The 13,871-nt window shown below is 35.7% G+C and overlaps 1 long non-coding RNA gene across 1 annotated transcript; it reads left to right on the forward strand.

The window, feature by feature from the left end:
- The first annotated feature begins 1,475 nt into the window (after nt 1-1,475).
- LOC130603395 (uncharacterized) lies at nt 1,476-11,612 on the forward strand. Its single transcript, XR_008973151.1, has 3 exons — nt 1,476-1,627; nt 1,754-1,924; nt 11,533-11,612. It is a non-coding gene; the product is annotated as an uncharacterized LOC130603395 (long non-coding RNA).
- The last annotated feature ends 2,259 nt before the right edge of the window (nt 11,613-13,871 follow it).

Consider the following 13,871-nt stretch of genomic DNA (forward strand, 5'->3'; position numbering starts at 1 on the left):
AGGTTTAGGCTTTAGTGCTGCAATAGCACTCAGTAGATGGTGTGATGCCATGTGAAACAGTGTTAGACTACACTGCGTGATGCATTGCAAACACATTAGAATGCTTTTGCTTTCCAATCATCCTTAGACAGGGTAAGAAAATAATGTCTCCTGTCTCCTTTTCAGAGCCTGTACAAGAAAGCTGCTTACATTTGTTATTATACTGTGGCCCGCAGTGCTGTTTTCAGTACCTCTTGGATGTACTGCATTATTGTTTTCTGCAGCTAATGTTGATCACCGTGATTTGTGCAGCTTAGCCTCATTGGAACTATAATTAAGCCCTTCTGTTATAAACCAAATACTCTGAAAATAATTTTCTTCATTTGCTGTAGCTGCCAAGTAAGAGCTCCTGCAACCTGTAATGATTCAGGTAATCCTATTACTGCCAATACAAGTACACCATTACAGGAAGGCTGCAGAATCATAACTAGAACTTGCTGAAAAACTTTCCAGGAAGCTTTTGCTTCCCCTCCACATCAATGTTTGAATATTTTGTAGAAAAATATCCTCTGTAGAAAAATATCCTCTGAAGCAGGAGAGATCAGTGATCAGAATAGCCAGTAGCATAGATTGAAGGATTCTCACAGGGGCATGGAAATGCAGCTTCAGATGTTTACTTCAGAAAAAAACCCAACTATCCATGGCAAATGCTATAACCATTGGGCTACTGCCAATTCTGAGAAATTCTGTTCACCTTTCCATTCTCCAACCCCCACTGAGAGGTTTTGTTTTCATTTACCACAGAGCAAAGCATCAAGGTTTTTGTAGACAGAATTCTAGTTTCCAGTGAGATAAATGATACCTTTGTCTTGATCTCAATATAATAGGATTATAGAATAGTTTGGGTTGGAAGAGATCTTCAAAGGTCATCTAGTCCCCCAATATACTCTTTTCCCAGGTGATAAGGTGTCAGTAGGTGCCTAAAATACTGCAGTGGTAGGGACTTCTTTGTGAAAGCCCTGAGAAAATGCCATCAACTTTGTTATATGTTCATGAAGTATGTATCCTAGTCACGACGAGAAGGTAAACGGAGACTATGATTTTCATTTCTACACTTTAATACTATGTTCATTTTTATCTGTTAGGTCTGCTGCTGCTGTAGCTGATTGGAATTCTAAACAGTGTTGGATATTTATTTTTGTAAACCTGTGCCATTCATCTTTAATATAATCATGTAATTTACTCTATTAATGCCAGCTGCTATATTTGGCACAGGTCATCTGAAGGGTTTGGAACACTATATTAATTTTTCCTTGAACCCATTAGCTAATTCTAGAAATCCATAGAAGTCAGAGCACTCCTCCGCCATAGTCAGGGAAAGTTTATTTTTGTCCTCGTTTTGGAACACTGCCTTAGTTTGACAGAAGAAAAATCCAGTAGGAGATGGACTATCATTTTTCTGGGATTTATTTATTTGTTTATTTTCTTCAGAGCTGTCCTTGGAAATCCCAAGATTTCCAAGACTCGGGTAAGACTTTTCAGAGGGAGTTATGCACAGTGTGGAGGATTTATCTCACCTAATGCCTGCCTGAGAACACTGGATCTAATCAGCTTGTGGGAGCTTGGAAGCTAAACATATGTCTTACATGTATGTAATCTTGCACTGTTTTTTTAATCCTCCTTTCTATGAGGCTTTATGATGCACGATTGGTATCTAGCTCTTGATCTCGGAGCTTTCTCATGACGGTCCCTTCATCTGTTTTCTTTCATACAGAATTGTGTGGTTATGGGGACATCTCTGCGTCACAGTTTTCTGGGAGTGTCCACTTAGATTTTGCAAAGCAAAACAGTCGCTGTCTTGAAGGGAATGTTTTTCAACTGGTTGGTGCCTGCTTCATCTCTCTCTTGTATATGAAATCTTCTAGGATCGGCTTTTATTGCTGAGGTAAGAGTTTGAACTGTTTCGTGTTTCTATTTTCTGGCAAACCTGGTTTAACACCCCCCACCCCAACTCTGGTCTCACAGAAAGCGGTGGCAAGGTTTGGAATTTCATAGAGGTTTGTACAAGTTAGTGCAAGTTCACTCTGAGAACACAGCAGAAAAGAAAGAAAAAAAGGAAAAGGAGTGATGGCCTGAGCAAATATAACACATTCAGTGTAGTGTGGAACAACCGTGATTTTTCTTCAGCTGTGATTTTATATCTTTTTCATGCCACAGATAGTAGTATAGGTCCCATGTCCTATCACCTCACTCCCCAAATGCTTTTTCTTAATCCACGGAATGCATTGGTTTAGCTGTTGTCCAAAACAAACTCAGCTAGAAAACTAAAATAAAACATGACATTGAAAAATGCAGATTTTAATAGAAGGCTGTACTTTAAGTACTGAAAGAGCTTTTCATTTGAGGAGGAATTTCCAGGAAGTACAGTAAGTGCAGGCCTCTGGCAAGCATATTCAGACTAGATTACCAGTCTGCTGTAAAGGCAGGGATCCTGATCTCAGAAAAGCCTATTTTCCCCTTGTAAAACTGCTATGGATTTATTAAGACCAGACAATAATATAAGACAGTTTTGACTAGCTAGATGCATTACTGAAGGTGATAACATAATTAGGCCATGGATTGTCAGAGGCTGATACAGTATCTAAAGGGAAAACTTTTTCATTTCTCAATCTTGATCACAGAGATAATTTGAAATCCTGCTGCTTCTTCTAACAAATCAAACTTGCTATAGGCACACACCTATGTGCAGCTAGTTAGCAGAGTGCTTCAGAAAGATCGTTTGAGGTGTCCCACCAGAGTTTTCCCAAGTAACATAGTTCTAGCTCACAGCATATCTTATCAAACATTTTCTAAACTATCAACCAGGCTTCCAGAAAAGATTGAACAGAGTGTTCATGGTCCGTAAAGATGCTGTTTGATCAATAATGGTTCACTAGTTTAGGTCCAATCCCCATGGAGAATAACTTGAAATTGGATTGTAGTTCTTGGAAAATTTAGCACAACTAAGCCTACTGTAAATTAGTAATCAACTAGTGTTGTTACTTCAAATGTAAAAATCCTTCTTAATAGAGTAAAATGCCTCTTATTTAGTTTTGGACATTAACATCTATCTTATCTCTAGCATACTACTGTGAGCAGATCCATACCCAGAGGTTCATGCTAATTAGAAAAGAATACTCTGTGAGTATGTATATGTTTCAACTTTGTGTTTAACCTCCTCAGATTTCTCAATGTTGATGTCAAAAAGGGGCTTTCTTTTAGCCTAACCTCTTGAAACTACTTATCCTAATATTTATCCTCATGTTATATTGCACACAATCCCATTTATCTAGCAAGTAATTAATGTGAAGCTGTGTCACCAAACCCTGAGGCCTGTCACTGTTGCAAGTGATTGTTAATTTAAAGCATGTTTTATTCCTCAAATGATCTCTTTTGAAGAGAATCTCTCTGCCAGAGTTGTGTATTGCTTTGTTTTCAAAGTAATCATCTACAGTCCAGATTTCCTTTGGGAAAGGAAAAATAAACAAACAAAAATGAAAAGCCAAAATAAAGAGCTGGAGCCAAACCCTTTCTAATTAATGAGTTAAAGACTTCAGACTTTTGTATTGTTAACTGATGTTGAGGCATTAAGCTGTCTCCCATAGTTTTCTGGCCCCCCTTGTTAGCTAAAACCGCTTTTTTCTTTTTAGGATCAGTTTTTACAAGTTTCAGTTTTTCATCTTCATCAAAAATGATATGTTAAAGTTATTAAACCAGCAAGGCTGAATAGGGGTTTAGGCTTTTTTCACTTCCCAGTCCTGTATCAAAAAAAAAAGGCAGTGAGGGTGAGATCATGCCCTTTTAAGGCTAGAGTAATCTTTTTTCCAGTTCTAACAAATTTCAAACACATTTGAACAGAAAAGATCGTGTTTCTGTGCTGTAGGTAGATGGCTCCAGCATTATTCATCTGATTCTTTGTATATGTCTGTAGCAGCCCTTAACAAGAGCAGTGGGACAGCTCTGAAATACAATAGCACTCAGGGCCAGCCTTTTATGTTTGTTTACTCATTTTTATGAGCCTTCCTCAGCTATTTGATTCATAGGCCTGAAGCATGCCAGAAGACAGCTTAAGAAATTCATCAGACTTTTAAAAAGAGAGGCCTACTAAGCTGACCTTGTGGTACCAGGATACTAGAGCTTTCTTATGGAGCTTAAAATCTGTTAGTTTTCACTATGTGACTGATTAAAGACGGAAGATCCCAACTGCTCTGTATACTAGCTTGTCTCCAATGATTTTAGTAGGTCTCCACTAGCATAGATCTGTTCTAGGCAGCACAATTATCACTGTTCAGGATAAGAAAAATAAGGCAAGATTAGCAAATGAAATGGACAGGTAGTTATGGCACTTTAGGCAGAAGCAGCGGCACACGTCACTGTAATAGAAGCGTCTATGGAATTATGGACTCTGTAAGAAGTCACACGAAAGAAATGGACAGGTGAGGAGGCAGCATTGTGGCCTCAATCACTGCTATATGGTATGGCAGACTACACTAGAGATCATTTCAAGTTTCCTATTTACATATTCCTTGCGGGATGTGAGCTTTACTAAGATCTTATTGTACCAGATGCTGAATATTGCACAGGTGAGCAAGATACGGGCTGTAAACAATAGCTACATGAAAAAAATTCAATTTATGACTTAAAGACTTTGCAAGTGAAGGTCACTTGGGGGCAATTGGGTATCAAGCCTAATTCTGCTGATGATAGAAAAAAGATTTAAAAGGGAGATAAATTAACCTTTGGAACACTTTCTCCGTTGCTTCATTTCTTGTATCATGATAGTCTTTCTGAAAAGCTAAACATAAATAAAAGTTATAAACCTTACTAATTGCTGTAGTCTCATTGCAGCAATTATTTATTTGCAATTTTCACACTTTCATTATGGAGAAGATTAGAGAGGTACAATGTGACCTAGCTGAAATAAACCTAGATTTAAGCCCACTTGCATAGATGCTTAATTATAAATATATAAATCACTGTTCTCTGTGAACCTGTACCCAATAAAGACATTGATGACTTTTCGGTCTTTTGAGTATTTAAAATCTAAGCAAAAAGAAAGTGGTTAATGTATTTATTCTTTGGGTCAAGAGCCTTCTTTTTATATGTGTGTGTATAGTTCCATGGACAAAGGGGTTGAATCATCCAGGTGCCACTGTACTAGAGTAATTAATATTTAGAGGGTAAGCATGGTTTCTCCTCCCATAAATTGATTTAATTTTCATATCCTGATTGCCTAGAGTGCCTCAGTTCAGCAACCTTGCAGAATTTGCTGTGATTTTGATTTATTCTACAACATCCTTCTACACTTCTAATCCTTACAGTTTTTACATATATGGAATTAGTTACAGATTTAATGCCCCATTGTTATCAGTGAAAATAATTAATTTTCTGATATCTTTAAAAGGGACCAGATCAGAGTTTTGAGTATTTTCCCACTTGCTAATTCTCATTTAAGTATAATTTCTACTCCAAAGGTAACATAGGACTGATATCTTAAAAGTAACAGATAAATATGCATATTGCAGGTGGAGAGAGCACCTCTACAAGAAAAGGGTAAGAGAATAGTTTTACTGTAATTTGCAAGGACTCATTGATATCAGGCCCTAAAATGTGCAAAATGGAATGCACATTGCATGGTATGTTCCTATTAACATTTTTTCTCTTATTTTAGGGATCTATGAATCCAGTCCTACTGTAGTATAAATCCAGGCCTAATAGTATATCTGCCAATGATGCTGACATTTTCTAGGCTACATCTGTAGGAAATATGCTTTTAAGATTTTATATATATATATATGTATATGTATATGTTGTGGAATTTTACACAGCCTGGTTTCTGAGGAACTGCATGAGAGGAGATGGGATTCTTTCTTATGAAGGAGCCCTGTAGAAAGTTACAATTTTTATCTTGTTAAACAGGTCAAAGAATTAGATTTTTACTCTTTATATGTATGGTTTTGATTGATTATTTTGTAAAAAAAAAAACAAAAAACCCCACAAAAATAACAAAACAAAAAATAAATTAACTTACTGGTAGTTTCTGTCACATCTTTCACTGAAAATTATTTCTTTTTAAAGACACCAGATTGCATGTTGAATCCATAGCTATATCAAAGAAAATTCCAATGAAAATATATAAACATTTTTGGAAGATTTGCTGGCTTACTCTAATATTTCTTTAATATCATAGAACAGTTCGAGTTGGAAAGGACCTTAAGATCATCTACTTCCAACCCCCCTGCCATGGGCAAGGATGCCTTACACTAGACCATGGTGTCTGTAATAGCAGATGACTGCACAAACATAATAAATTTTATTTTTACAGGGTATGGGGGGTTTTTAAGTGCTCTCTTCTGGGATAAAAATAAATTTTTATCCGGGTATTTATTGTCCAGGGAAAAAGGTCATGGGTCCTCCACTTCTAGGTTTAGAGTACTATAGACAGAATAGTATTTTCTAATAAATTGTGTGGATATTCAAAATAGTTCCTTCTATTTCTTCTAGCTGGCATAATGTAACTAACCCCTTGAGGGCTTGCACTGTCTTTCTGGAGGTAGACTAACAGATCTAAGTTTATATATTATTGACATATTTGAAATAGGCTATTCTGGATTCTGAAGTCATGTAGTAAAAAGAAGATAAATATTAATGTTAATATTTTGCCTTTGTGTTAGCATGCTGATAACTTGAGTGAACGATTAAGGCAGATAGCTACTTCGTCGGTGAAAAATTTTATTTAAGCAGGCATTTCTAGGTAGGCTTGGACAGAACAGTCTCGCTAAGCATTTGCCCTTATCACATTTAGTTTAATACTGAACTTGTATAAAAAAATGCAAAAGTTATTCTGCCTATATTCACTTAAATATTTCAGAAAACATGATGGCTTCTGTGTTGATTTCTCTCTAAAATTTGCTTTAACAATAAGATTGTCTGTTTTATTACTTTTCTAATAAAATGTGGGGGAGGAGGTGTTAGGGTTAAGTGAGCAGCTGTGTGGTACTTAGTTACCAGCTGGGGTTAAATCACAAAGCAAGGAATAAAGCAGTGTGTCCCAACAGTTCTGATTTAATTCCTGGGTCAGATTTGTACTAGATAGCTAAATATGTGGTGGGACTTTGAAGGATACCAAAATAAATAGTTCCTCTTTGAATATAAGGCCATTTATTCACATAGATTTGAAGTGATTCTAAAGTACATGGATCCTTAGGTGAAACAGACTCAGAGCTGCCAGTAGTTATTGTTCAAACTTAGTATGGACTATAGGTTAATTAATAAAAAAAAAAAAAATTGAAAAGACAAATTTGATGCGTGTCTTTGAAATGGGGAAAACTAGAAAATTCAGGGGATTTTTAGAGGGATCAGCTTAATGGCAACTTCGTAAAACACACCAAAAATAAAATCCAAAGAGAATATTTGTAAATTGTGTTGAAGCCACCTTGGGTTTAAGATTTTCTGTTTGTATCATGCCTTGTGCACAAGAAAGAAAAGGCAGGTGCCAGATAACTTGCAATTGGTTAGTTATTTGTCTCTTGTGATGCCCTCCTAAGCAAGCCAGAGAACCAGAATCCAATGAGACTGCTACAGAATCATACAAAATTGGCTAGATAGCTGTTTAATCTGCAGCAGTTATTGGTGGTCAACTGTCACAGTACTAATGGGGATTTCATCATGTTCTGTCCTATTTCCTCAGCCCATTTTTTTTTTTTTAATTGAAGATTGAACAAGAGTATTGACGTGAGAAATAGGTAGATGATTTGAAATGGCCTATAGGAAGAACTATAGGAATCTCTCTACTTCTCTATACACCTGTGTACTTATATTCAGTCTGACTGACTGAGATGAGAACTTTAGAGTCATCTGGCAATGACTAAAATAGAGGAAGAAATCTGTTCCTGTTGGTCCCAATGGAGGCAGAAGCAGTGTGCAGGCTTTATTTTCCTAGAACAGTTCTGTGCATCATTACAGAGAAGTGCATATGCTTTTAAATAAAGACAGAAGAAATTCTGCTTATATGCCGAAATTTGGTACACTGTGTTTTGTACAATACAGTTCTGCACTGAACTCTATTTTTGTTTTGGTTCTTTTTTATTTTTTTTTTTCATTTTGTTTTGTTTTGGAATGTAGGATATCCTCTCTTGCTAGTTCTCAGATAGCCCACAGGCAGGAAAATCAGAAGTGGTCAACATGCAAGAAAACATACTGTAATTAAAAGCTGTTCCCTCTTGTTTTCCTCTGCAGATTTCAGTAAGAAAAATATTAAGAATAAACTCTTGAGGAAAGCTGATTTTTTACAGGCTTTTTCATTTATAAAGGTACAAATATCTGAATTTGTCATTGACAGTAGTAGTAACAGAAACAGCTATTCTTAACTGAAGAAAAAGTCTTCTGATATTTTCTTCTAGAAATCAGACAAAACCAAACCCTGAACCTGCACAACTCTGAAATTTCGTAGGTTTCGAGAAGGATCAGGCTGTGAACTTCGCATCTTGTCCATATCAATATAAGAAACCAATCTGAAAAAAAGAGAAAAATCAAAGCTCGTTTAGAAGCCATGTGTATATTAAAACTTATTTCATTCATTCTCTTTGAAGGTTGTACATTCCTCCCAGTTCCAAGAGCCCAAGATTGTTCAACTTGCTTTCTGAGAAGTTAAGTTACCGCACAGTCTTAATTTGAAAGCTTTTTAGAGATGGGTGGTTTTGTCATAAAGAGAACAGGCAAACATTTATGGATCAAATAATTTGAAGGGCTGTCCTAATGAAATGATCTAAAGGACCCGAGTGAGATTTTAATGATATTCATTTGCTTGGCAATTCTTGGTGCCTGATGCTGTGGAAGTATGTGCATTTATGGCGTATGTGCATTTATGGCAGCCCAGATCCTTTTCAGTAGACTGAAGAAGAGTGGAGCTTGGCCACCATTTATTTGCCTTGATGGGGTAGTGTTCCTCATTGAGAAAATTATGAAAGATTGGAAAGAGCTGTGAAGATCAAATCCTATACACTATAGATATACATATATGTGTGTGTTTGTATTATTATTCCCTCCCAGAATAATAAAAAGCAGTCCTTTCAAATATCTGTCTGTTCATCAGAACACTGGGTAGGCATATACAGTCATTTGGGACATACTGCTATTAGACCCATCCTATTATTCATATGTACTTACTCATTAAAGACTTTTTTTTTTTTTCCAGAAGGGCATAGCTAAAGAAGCCGTAGAAGTGCTAAGGGAGAGGTTACCAATTTACCTTTGCTGAACCCACACTTGATTTAGGTGAACTGGTTTTCCATACGCTAAATATTAGTCTACTTTATTCTGCCTGTGCTTACCTAATGCATACCAAGTACAGCAGGACTCAGCTAGGGGGAAATATAGGCTGTAAGAAAGACGGGAGATGGGGAGACAGGCTGTAAGAAAACCATTACAACCATTTTTATGAGTCTCTGCATGCAGATGAAGTAAAATTGAAGAACTCATCCATATATGAGCAACTGAAAGCAAAACTAATATAACCATTCTTGCAGAACTAATCAATAAACTAATATGTCTTCATTAGCAAGGTGGCATTTTGTGCTATTGATATTAAAGATCTGCTTTTTGTGCTGGGTTTCACTGAAATTGTTATTGATAAATAAACCCCCATGGGCTAAAATTGTTGTCTTTTAAAATATATAATCTTGATTAGATGGTTTTATTTTTCATGTGTTGCTTCTAGCCGCATCTCCCATAAAGCCGAAAAATATTGAGTTTATCATTTCACAAGTCTCAATTATGGCTCATACTGGACACTGCATGCATGAGACAGTAGCAAAATGATGAGGCTATATTGGGCTATGTGTTTCATTTAGGGTTATTTTAAGAATGGATTTTGACTTGTGTCATTCATAGTTTAAAAATTACTTGCTCAATAACAAGTTCAGTTGTAATTAGAAAATTTAATGTCTACTGACAGGTCTTTTGTGACTGAGACCCAATTTTAGCTCCGCATACCAAGGAGCTTGCCAAGGAAAAGTAACCCCTTTTACTCAGTAAGGAAGGATAATGGGTAACTTCTGGAATTAAGTGAAAAATTGAATCCAGCTTCCTGTGTGCACTTTAGGTCCCACACTGGAATTACAGAACTAACTCTGAACTGCTTGGCTGCTGACAACAAAGATTTTATGTATGCCATGTTAAATTCTCAACAAAGTTCTCAAATCAAAAAGGTAATTTTTACATTGAGTTCAGGCTGTTTGTTTAGAAATTTAAGTGCTTTGCACTGGCTTATCTTCTCTGTAGGACCCAAGTTTTGGTAGTCATTTTTGAGAAAAAATGGTAATATACCAGTTTAAGGAAAGGGGAGAAGGAAAATAAAGTCATATGCAAACAGAATTTTAAAGTGTTAGCCTACTTTCCATCATTAAGAATTTGTCCACTGAAGAGCTCATATTGGCAAAGTACTTGCTTGCCAATGAGTTCACTGTAAGAGGAATTTTATGAACACAAGAATCATGTCATTTCATTATACTATTATGTATTAACATCTATCCATATATCTATATATATAAACAATGCATAATTGATATCTTTACCAACGAAGGTGCTTCTGTCCTTGGCATGAGACAACAAATTAAAGTAAAGATGCTTTTTCACATAGTCTATGTTTTAAAATATGTTGCCTTCTGTGGCACATAACTTATTGCATTATAAGTCATCTTTTCTGTAGAGTCATTCTGAGAACCACTTGACTGTGATGTGTAATCACAGAGCAGACATGTGAGACCACGACAAAAAGGAAATGCCACAATTTCTAACCTGTGCATATAAATGGATCATGCAAGACTTAAGACTTGTATAAATATCCACTTAAAGTCTGTATTAAAAGCTTCTTGCTTTTAATGTAGCATGCTCCCACAGATGCTTTCTGCAATGCTTCATTAATCAAGAAAAGCTTCATTAATCAAGATATAATCTGAATTTCTGAAAACATATTGAAATTAAATACTCAATCCTGCTAGAATATATTTTCCAATGTATTTAGGCAAAACTGTGTGAAACTCTCAGTCAAGAGATCAGTTGATCTTGACACAGACTCCAAAACAGGGTGTCTTTAACTTTGAATTTTAGGTTCCTTTTGATCTGAAACAGATTTACGATCTTCGTATTTGGAATTTGTGTTTATATTTTATATAAAACTCCCGTGCATATTGATGGGAGAATATTGTCTTTGAAATTCCAGTGTGTGAATTCCACAAGAAAATAACCAGGAAGCCCTGTGATGTGATATTGTAACCAGACTCTCACTTAACTACTCATTTGTCTTTCAACTTGGTCGTGGGAACAGGAATTTACTAATCTAATTCAATGCATTTGTTGCCTTTAGAGATCAATTCTACTCCAAGCAAGGTCAATAACAAAACTTTATTGATTTTACTGGGACCAGATCAGCCCCTTTACACAAGGGAGACTTTATATCATTATATTTTTGTGTATAATTGCTGAAATACTAACCAATATTTTTGTCCAACACAGATCCTCACATACTTTGTAAAAGGAAATTCAGAAGACAGATGAATTCCCCAAAGAGCTGTAACAAGTCGAACATACAGCCAGGATTTCCGGTGCACTGGACCACAGTGCATAGGAGGGCTCCCCTGGGAATGGCATGGAGAGGTAAATTACTAAACATATTACTAACATTACCAAACATGTTACTAACATTGCCAAGCATGTTACTAATGTATTTGATATTTATTGCTTTCAACTACTTAAATGACTAATTTTTCTTTCCCAGGCATAGATAAGGGCTCAAGTTTTCAGAAGAAATCAAATGCATTGTAAAAAAAAAAATTCTGGGGAGGAAGTCTAATTTAGTACAAGGATTATCACCTTTTTTGCCAAGAAGTAAGAACTAGTGCATGGTATTCAATGTACTGTACATCTAGATTCTTGTTGTAGTGAACACGCTAAGAAATAAGGGACTGAGACTTTGATCATGATGTTGATGCTATGTCCTTCTCATTTTCTGGCTCTTGATCAGTTGTAGGACTTAGCAGCTATCACAGAACTGTTCTAAATGCCATCAATTATGTCTGTAAAAGCATAACAATAATACATCAATAACCCAGGAGCTCTTTAAGATTTAGACAGAAGGTCATAGGCAGAGATGCACCAAAGACAATGAGGAAACTGCTGGAGGATGTTAAGTAAAATTCAAATAGATCAAGGTACATAGTGAATAGCCTGAGGTAACAGCAGATACCTAAATAGTTATCTCAACATACAGAGCTGAAGAGGAAAAGAACTATCAGTAAAACATCTTTTAAGATAGACTCTCCCTGTTGGGATTACTGTGAGAAGAAAACCTGGATATGATAATTAAAAACTTTAAACAAAGAATATGCAAAATACATAGAAAAGCATGTAGTCTGGGAATTGAGTCAATAAGAACGCATACAGAATAAGATTTGTCTACAGTCTAGCAGCTTTTATCTGAACTGCCTCAGCTCTGTAAAAATGACTGTGAAATGATTCATAAGCCATTCTGAAGTTTCTGATCAGGGCCTTACAGAACCAACAACAGTGCACAACCTCTGCATCTTCAAAAAATTCTAGATTTGTTGAACTGTAAGGATTGTCACACACATGCTCCCCGGAAGGTCTCATATGCTGTTTCAGTTTAATTAGGCTATTAAAAAAAATAAATACAACAAATCTGTTCTTGACATTTATTAATATATAGTGTTCTGTGGGTTTTTTTCTGAAGCAATTTCATAGCTTCACCCTGTCTCCATTTTTTTCTTTGTTTGTACAGATAAACTGTGTTTGCAATTACCCTTTATTTTCTAGAAAGGATTTGAACCCAGTAAAGTATCTTTTTCTAAATAACATTTTAAATATAAAGGTCTTGCTGATGTGTGACTAAATATTGTGAGAACTAATCTATTAAGAACAGAGCCATTAATTTCTTTACTAGAGAATCCTACAGCTTTACCACATTGTGCTACGTTAATGTAATGATGCATCAAGCTCCCCATTAGTTACTGAGAAAGAAACCCTTAGGGCAATTGAAATGAAACAACTAATGTACAGAGTACCTGGCAAAAAATTACAAGGCTAGACAAGAAGAATGTTGCTATGCTGGAGGTCTGTAACCGCAGTCTCCAGGAGCTGTGAGTCCTTGCAGCACAAGAGCAGTTGTTATGGATAGGTCTTCCATGTAGCAAAAAGATCTTCTGTCTATTTAAGAATATGAGCTGTGTTACCTAAGCAGTCTAATGTATTTGTAAATTATATTTGAAAGTGTCTGCACAAGACAGATTTATTAATTTATTTCAATATGGGATATTGAAAAAATTCCTAAAACTCTTAATTAGCCTTTGATGTGCCAAACACTTGTTTCATAATCAGAAAATAAAGAAGTTGTCTGATAAAAAAGTTAATAGTAATAAATAAATAAATGCTGTTAGTTGTATTCTGGAAAGATTTCTGTACATTTAAACTGGTCAAAGAACCTGGATATCAAAGTTTGTTGAAAAATTATTTTTCTAAAAAACTTCAATAAGTCCTCTTGCCATCTTATATTTGCTTCTACACTTGGAATTGCCCAGCCTCTCAAAGAAATGAAGGTAAGTTTTCACAAGCCAAATTATGAATATGGAGATTAAATGTATTTTGTTTGCTGAAAATACTTTTTTTCTTTGACAAAGAACAAGTTACAATGAAATTAGATAATTTCTGTTTCTCGGGATTCATTCCTAAATCATCATTAGCAAATGTGTCTTCTATGGAATTTCTTTGTGAGATTTCAAATATGCCCGATTTTTAAAGAGCAAAATTTGTGCTGCTAATTGCTTAAGTGAGTAATTTTA

The sequence above is a fragment of the Pezoporus wallicus genome, unplaced genomic scaffold (genome assembly GCF_028554395.1).
Source record: "Pezoporus wallicus isolate ANWC-B61680 ecotype Strahan unplaced genomic scaffold, APGP_CSIRO_Pwel_v1 contig_360, whole genome shotgun sequence".
NCBI lineage: Eukaryota > Metazoa > Chordata > Aves > Psittaciformes > Psittacidae > Pezoporus > Pezoporus wallicus.